This window comes from Nicotiana tomentosiformis, chromosome 5 (genome assembly GCF_000390325.3).
Source record: "Nicotiana tomentosiformis chromosome 5, ASM39032v3, whole genome shotgun sequence".
NCBI lineage: Eukaryota > Viridiplantae > Streptophyta > Magnoliopsida > Solanales > Solanaceae > Nicotiana > Nicotiana tomentosiformis.
This window is the reverse complement of record NC_090816.1, coordinates 8549962-8558906: the sequence shown is the minus strand read 5'-3', so window position 1 is coordinate 8558906 and position 8945 is coordinate 8549962.

The window sequence follows — 8945 nt, the reverse complement described above, 5'->3', positions numbered from 1 at the left end:
CTTACCAGTGGAGCAAGAACATAGAGCTTTTTGGGCTTTAAGGCATTAAATCTTGACATGGAGGCCGCTGGTACGAGTAAAGTCACAGAACTTCATGAACTCGATGAGTTTAGTTACCATGCTTTTGAAAGCACCAGGCTGTATAAGGAAAGGATGGAGATCGTGCACGACAAGCATATTAAAGAGAGGATTGTCAAACCCAGAGATGTCGTGTTGTTGTATAATTGAAGATTGAAATTATTTTCGGGCAAGCTGAAATCTAAATGGTCGAGACCATTTAGAGTGGTTCAAGTACTCTCAAGTGGAGCTGTAGAAATTGAATCCGGGGATGGAACGAACAGGTTTAGAGCTAATTGGCAAAGGTTGAAACATTACCTTGGCATGGAGGTAAATAAATTATATCGGTGATTAATTTGAAGGAGCCTTAATTGTTGAGTGAACTTTAAGTTTGATCTTTGTTGTGCCAAAGCGTTAATTCAGACGCTTGTTGGGAGGCAACCCAATTCGTAGTTTATTTTAGCTTAACTAGAATTTTTGTTTCTTTCGATGCACTTACAAGTTTTTATCTTAATCTTAGCGCTTGAACAGGTAATGGAGCATGCAGGGAGATTATAGTGCTTAGAGTCGTTCACAAAACGAAATACAAATCACATGATTACGCCATTGAAAGATTTGCGTACCTCGTGTTGCCCAGCCTACTGTACAATGGACATGGCCGTAGAGCTCCCATCGCCAGGTTATAAGCTTGCTATTAAGCTCTCGTCGCAGGGTTTTGCGAGGTCCACCTTGCAGCAGACCTCACGGTGCTAGGTTTGAATCTCACAAATTGTCTCGCGTCGCACGGGTTATAGCGAGGTCCACCACGCATCATGCCTCACCCAGTCACTTGTTCGTAACACCCCGCATTATCCTCGCGTCGCAAGGGAAACAACGAGAAGTACCTCGCGTTAGCCTCGTGTCGCACGAGCTATAGCGTAGTCAGTATTGCGTTAGCCTCGCGTCTCACTGATTATAGCGAGGTCAGGTAAGTTTTATTTTTTTTCTTTTGTTTTCCCCAGCGGCTATAACACAACACTCACATACACATTAATTAAAACACACCATCCCTTCCCTCTCTACTTACTGACCATCCCAAATTACCCTCTCCCCCTCTAACACAAACCCCATTGAAGACAATTTTCATCCATTACTTCACTCACTTGCAACATAAATTGAAGAGCAATCAATCCTCCTAAGTATCGAAGGTACGAATATGCCTCCTAAAAAAGATGATGGTAAAGGCAAGGGCAAGGCTATTGTTCTGACTAAGGCCAAGGCTTCTTGCAGACCCTTACCGAAAAAGAGAAAAGGTGGGGAGGCCACTTTAAGCCAAGTTGAAGGGTTGCAAGCAGTTCCAGCTATAGCAGCCACACACCCACAACCTGAGGGAGTACGAGAATTTGGACTGAAGAGCATACGTCAATCTTCCAAGGATTGGTACAAGTTTTGTCGGCTGAGACATATATATTCTGAGTAAGCTGTTCATGAGCTGCACCTACAAGCTAAGTATCAATCAATTTGGAAATGTATTCATAACCTTGGCATAAGTTACGTGCTTAGAAACACCAGGGATATAAATGTCAACCTTGTTCGATAATTGTATGCCGATTTTGATACGCATGATCCTGAGCAGCTGATGCCTATTAGAGGAAGGTTGATCGATTTTTTGGCAATATCTATATGCAATTTTGTGGGAGCTCCGGATGTTCCATAAGAAGCCTTGGACAACTTCATCACTCGTCCTACATATCAGGCATTGAGACACACTCTCTGTGGTGTCAATTATGTGGCTGCTTGTGTTTGTGACAAGAAGACCCAACGCCATAGAAAATTTCCAAAGAAACAAATGATGTCGTAAACTCATGTGTTGTCAAAATTGATCCACACGCGACTATTACCATGCAATCATAAGACTCTTATAAGTCGTGAAAAGATATGCGTGTTGTACTTCCTCATGACTGGCCAAAAAGTGAATGTGGGCCACATAATACGCTACCAGATGTCCCAGATGAGAACAAGTAAGTGCATTGACAGATTGTCCTTCGACAACATGTTGACTCAGTACCTGTGCAAAGAAGATGTAGTCATTCCTCCACCCCTCAGACTAACAGACATCACAAGTATACGAGTTAAAGAGGAGAATGCCATGGCCACAATGACAGGTGCCGAGTGCAATGCTCGAGATGACAACTTTATGGCACATCTATATGGGATGATGGATTTAAAACTCAAGATTGGGGAAAGGCCAACTACTACTAAGGAGAGGGCCACCTTGGATTAGTGTTATCCTCTCAATCTTCATGCACAACAGTTAGTTAGGCTTGGCGATGGCCAATGACTCCCAGATGATGAGGATTTCAACACACTAGTATGTTCAGAGGCCGAGCTAGAGCAGTCCGACGAGGATGATGATGATGTTGAGGAGGGAGAAGAGTATGAGGACTGGATCGGTGCAGATGTAGCCTTCGACGATGAGGGCCATGACGATGACAGATCAAGGAGTTTCTCCAACCACCTTACATGTTTTTGTGTTATGAATTTATATATGCATTGGGGACAATGCATGAACTAAGTGTGGGGTGGAAGGTATTCTCTATCATTTGTAAACATTAGATAAACTAATTAGTTTGTGTGTTTAATGTTTTTTTTATTTTTGTATTTCCCTCCGTGTGTTTAATGTTTAATATATATATAAAAATTAAAATAAAAAAATCAAAAATGAAATGACTGGATTTTTCCCGACGATGGATCTCTTAAGCAGTTTTCTTAAGGGACTAAAGTCTAACAACCAATATATATATATATATATATATATATATATATATATATATATATATATATATATATATATATATATATATATATATATATATATATATATATAGAGTCTTTTTATTATTTTAGATAGTGTAATGACCCAGCAGGTCGTTTTGAGAGTAATAGCCCTAATCCCCTATTTTTGTTTTCCTCATATTTGTTACTACTTATGTGACTTGTTGGGAGGTCTTCTTTTTGGTTTCAGAGTGATTTGGGACACTTAGTCCCTAAAACAGAAGCATAAGTCTTAGGATTTTGACCGTAGTTGTAACTGTGTGAAAATGACTCTGGAATAGAGTTTCATCGGTTCTGTTAGCTTCGTTGGGTGATTTTGTACTTAGGAATGCGTCCGAACTATAAATTGGAGATCCGTAGCCAATTTAGGCTTGAATTGGCGAAAGTCAAATTTTTTATGATTTTGACCGAAACTGGAATTTTCGATATCGGGGTCGGATTCCGATTCTGAAAGTTGGGGTAGGTTTGTAATGTTGAATATGAATTGTGTGCAAAATGTGAGGTCAATCGGACGTGGTTTGATAGGTTTCAGCATCGGTTGTAGAAATTTGAAGTTTCAAGTTCATTAAGTTTGGATTGGAGGGTGATTCATGTTTTTATTGTTGTTTGATGTATTTTGAGGGATCGACTAAGTTTGTATGCTGTTTTCGAACTTGTTGGTACGTTTGGCTGAGGTCCTGGGGGCCTCGGGTGTGTTTCAGATGCTTAACGGATTGAATTTGGACTTAGGCTAGTTGTTGAAGATTTTTTGGTTTCTAGTGATTTCGCACCTGTGGAGGGGAGATCGCAGGTTTGAGATCGAACGCGCCAAAGAAGGAACGCATGTGCGGTTTGGTCAAGCTGGTCTATGAGCACAGGTGCAAAATGGGAGCCGCATCTGCGCATCTGCAGATGTGGAGGATTGACCACAAAAGCGAAAAGGGGAGGCCTGGGCAGAGTCGCAGATGTGGAAGGTCACCCGCAGAAGTGGGCCAGCAGGTGCGTGTCCTGGTTTGCAAAAGTGAATGTTTGGACCTTAAGCCATCTCTGCACCTTCGATGGAAATTCTGCAGGTGCGGCGTCGCAGGTGCGACTGGTGGTCCGCAGGTGCGAGATCGCTGGGCAGAGAAGAGGAAATTTCGAGGGTCTGGTCTCATTTTCACTTTTGGACTTTGAGAGCTCGAATTTGGGCGATAATTTAGGATATTTTTAGAGGAAGCTTTCGGGTACTGATTCTTAACCCATTTATTGTTATATTCCACTAATCTATCACTAATTTAATCTTTTAATATCGGATTTGGGAGGAAACTTTGGGAAAAAAGTTCTTCAACTAAGGTTTTGGATTTTGATTGAGATTTTGATATCGGATTTGGAAAATTTTGGTACGCGTGAACTCATTGAGTGAATGGGTGTTCATATTTTGTAACTATTACCTGATTCCGAGACGTGGCCCCGGGGAGACTTTTTGGGGTGATTTTCTAAATTCTTGCTTTAGCTTTGATTTCATTAATTAGATAAATTTCTTATAATTGTATTTATGGTATGTAATTGATTTTGGCTAGATTTGGGCCATTCATAGTCGGATATTCGTGCAAAAAGCATTGTTACCGATTGATTAAGCTTGGTTCGAGATAAGTGGCTTGCCTAACCTTGTGTGGGGGAAATCTCCTTATGATTTGGTACTGTTGTGATATGTGAGCGTCGTGTACGTTTGGTGACGAGTATGTACACGGGCTATTTTTTGTAAAACCCGATTTATTTTATTGAGTAGTAATATGTTCTTCCTTTAAATTGAGTTATACCATTTAAATGAGTATTAGCCTATTTTCAATTCTAAATTGAGCTATTCCAATATGTGTAGCTATCCTATCTAGTCTAATATCACATGTCTACGTGCTTTAAATCCTTACTTGAAATCTGTGAAGCATGCCTAGTTGATTTCCTGCTTTTCCTTGTTCTTTATCAGTATAACTGTAGAAATCCTGTTGTTAACTGTTGTATTTATCGGTTTGAGTTGTGTATTTACTTTTGAGACTACAAGGAGGTTACTCGGGAGTTCTCCCTGCATATTTACTTTTGAGACTACATAGCGGTCCCTCGGAAGTTCTCCATGCATATTTACTTTTGAGACTATGAGGCGGTACCTCGTGAGTTCTTCCTGCACATTTACTGTTAAGACTACGAGGTGGTACATCCAGAGTTCTCCCTGTATATTTACTTTTGAGACTATGAGGCGGTTCCTCGGGAGATCTCCTCGCATATTTACTTTTTGGACTACGAGACGGTATCTCGGGAGCGCCCTGTTGTTATCACATTGTTTGTGTGTTGTTATTTCTCTGTGAATTACTTCTGTTAAATTCTCTGTTTTACTTTTTTTTATTATATCATTTGTCTTGTTATAATATCCCAGTAGGGTCCGGACCTGACCTCGTCACTACTCTACCGAGGTTAGGCTTGGAACTTAGTCGGTACCGTTGTGGTGTACTCATACTACTCTTCTGCACATGTTTATTGTGCAGATCCAGGTACTTCTTACCAGCCCCGCTATTAGCTGAGAGTGCTTGCTGTTGTATGGAGACTTCAAGGTACATCTACCGCATCCGCAGACCTCAGAGTCCCCCTCTATTCTCTCCTATGTCATTTACCTTCCGTACTTCTTTTGTTAGACTGGTGTATAGAGATAGTAGTTTTCCTTTTGTAGCTTGTGACTTACGATGTTCCGGGTTTTGGAAAGACTGTGTGTTTATAGAGTATTGGTTATTGTACATGCCGAGCGACATTGTTGCTAGTTATTCAATCATCCACTGTTGTTAGTTGCCAAGTTTTACTTTCGTTTGTTAGCTTCCACATTTTTGTTAGGCTTATCTAGTCGTAGAGACTAGGTTCCATCACGACGTTATACAAAAAGAGTTTGGGTCGAGACAAGTTGGTATCAGATCTCTAGGTTCATAGGTGTCGTGAGTCACAAGCCGGTTTATTAGAGTCTTGCGGATCGGTACGGAGATGTATGCACTTATCTTCGGGAGGCTATGGAACTGTTAGGAAGAATTATACTTCTTTGATTCCATGTCATGCAAAATTTGTTGACATCAAAAATTCTAAGCTTCTGTATTATATTCTTTCTCACAGATGGTGAGGACCCGTACCAGAGGATCTCATGACCAGGCACCCGCGCCCACTTCTAGATCCGAGAGAGGCCTAGGTAGAGACCAAGGATGACAATGCGGTGCAGCCAGAGAACCCGCTCGCATTGCGATAGAGGAGCCCCCAGTAGCTCCAGTTAGAGGGCACACCTGAGGTACCTTTTGCTGCACCAACTCTCCAGGAGACTATAGCCCAGTTTCTGAGCATGTTCATCACATTAGCTCAGGTTGGATTGATTTCACTTGCTCCTGCCACATTTCAGGCCGGGGAGGGGAACATACTTCCTCAGCCCATACACCTGAGCAGAGGGTTCAGGTTGACCAGGCCCCAGAGTTCATCTGTATGCAGCCGGTAGCTACGGTCAGCAAGAGACTAGGACAACCGCTTCTGAGGAGGAGCAGCTCAGACTTGATAGGTAGAAGTAGTATCACCCACCAACCTTCAGCGGATTGGCTACAGATGATGCTTAGGGTTTTCTAGAAGAGTGTCATCATATTCTCCGTACTATGGGCATAATGGAGATATGTGGTTTCTTTTACCACCTTCTAGCTTAGAGGAGCAGCCTATCAGTGGTGTCATGATTATGAGTTGAGTAGTCTGGATGAGGTAGCTTCACTTACATGGATTCAGTTCTCGGACATGTTTTTGAGAGAGTATGCCCCTTAGAGACTTAGGGACTCATGGCGCGTAGAGTTTGAGCAGCTGTGCCAGGGTGCTATTTCTATGTCAGAGTATGCAGTCTGCTTCACTGATTTGGCCCAACATGCACCGGCCTTGGTTTCCACAGTTTGAGATAGGGTTCGACGGTTTATTGAGGGACTCCACCCTAGTATCCGTATTAGTATGGCCAGGGAGTTAGAGATGGATATTTCTTATCAGCGGGTTATGAGTATTGCTAGGAGGTTGGAGGGCATGCTAGCTTGAGATAGAAAGGAAAGGGAGGTCAAGAGGTCTCGAGAGTCTGGCACTTACAGCGGTACTCGTGCCCCAGGTGCAGTTTGACATGGCAGGGGTTATGTAAGTCGCCCTGTTCATTTAGCTCTTCCAGTCACCTATGGTGTTCCAAACCTTGCTAGACCCCAAGAGCCGTATTATATACCGTCAGTATCTAGTGTGCCTCCTTTTCAGGGTGCTTTAAGTGGCCAGTCCAACAGACCTGGCCCTAGTCAGTCACAACGGCCACGCCTTCCGAGGGGTTGTTTTGAGTGTGGAAACACTCGCCATATGGTGAGGTATTTCTCCAGAATTAGGAGGGGTGCACCTCCGCATACTTCTCATCCACCACGTGCTCTACCGGTTCCTCAGGATATGATTCCAGCAAAAGCTACTGCCCCCCCTGCTCAGCCAGCTCGAGGTGGATGCCAGGGAGGTCGAGGTCGCCCTAGATGGGGAAGTCATGCCAGATATTATTATCTTTCGGCTCGTACATAGGCAGTTTATTATGTCTTTGTCATTACATGTATTGTTCTGGTTTGTCATAGAGACACATCGGTCTTATTTGATCCAGGATCTACATATTGCTATGTGGCCTCTTATTTTTCCCCGTATTGGGGCGTATCTCGGGATTCTTTGAGTTCCCCTGTTTATGTGTCTACTCTTGTGGGAGATTCTCTTCTTGTGGACCGCATATATCGGTCGTGTTTGATTGCTCTTAGCGATTTTGAGACCAAAACCGATTTATTATTACTCAGTATGGTACACATTGATGTTATTTTAGGCATGAACTGGTTGTCCCCCCATTATGCAATTCTTGATTGTCAAGCTAAAGCCATGATGCTAGCTAAGCCAGGATTACCGGGATTAGAGTGGAGGCGTACCTTAGAGTATACTCCCAACATAGTTCATTTCATAATGCTTAACGAATGGTTGAGAAGGGGTGTGACGCGTATCTAGCTTATGTGAGAAATGTCAGTATTTATACCCCTACAGTTGAGTCAGTTACAGTAGTAAGGGACTTTCCAGATGTCTTTCCAGTTGATCTTCCAGGCATGCCGCCCAATAGAGATATTGATTTTGCCATTGATTTGTTGCTGGACACACAACCCATCTCTATTCCTCCATATCGTATGGCTACTCCTGAATTGAAGGAGTTGAAGGAGTAGTTACAGGATTTGCTTGATAAGGGCTTCATTCGGCCGAGTGTGTCACCTTGCGGTGCTCATGTTTTATTTGTGAAAAAAAAGGATGGTTTTATGCGGATGCGTATTGATTACCGTCAGTTGAACAAAGTCACAGTGAAGAACATGCATCCATTACCTCTTATTGATGGCTTATTTGATTAGTTACAAGGTGCTAGAGTGTTATCAAAGATTGACTTACTTTCAGGCTATCATCACTTAAAGATTCGGAAGCCAGATATCCCGAAGACTTCTTTCAGGACTCGGTATGGTCACTACGAGTTACTTGTGAAGTCATTTGGGCTGACCAATGCCCTAGCAGCTTTTATGCACTTGATGCAAAGTGTGTTCCGACCCTATCTTGACTCATTCATCATTGTGTTTATTAACGACATTCTGGTGTACTCCCGGACTTGGGAGGATCATGAGCAACACCTGAGGACTATGCTTTATACCTTGAGAGAAAATAAGTTATATGCAAAATTTTCAAAGTGTGAGTTTAGGCTAGATTCAGTGGCATTCTTAGGTCATATAGAATCAAGTGATGGCATCAAGGTGTATCCGAAGAAGATTAAAGTAGTGCAGAGTTGGCCCAGACCATCCTCAGCTACAGATATCTGGAGTTTTCTTAGTTTGGCGGGGGTATTACCATCGGGTTGTAGAGGGCTTCTCATCTATTACAGCACCTATGACCAGGCTGACCTAGAAGGGTGCTCTGTTCATGTGGACAGAAGAGTGTGAGGAGAGGTTTCAGAAGCTCAGGACAGCTTTGACCACAGACTCAGTATTGGTATTGACTACAGGTTCTGGGTCTTATACTGTATTTTGTGATGC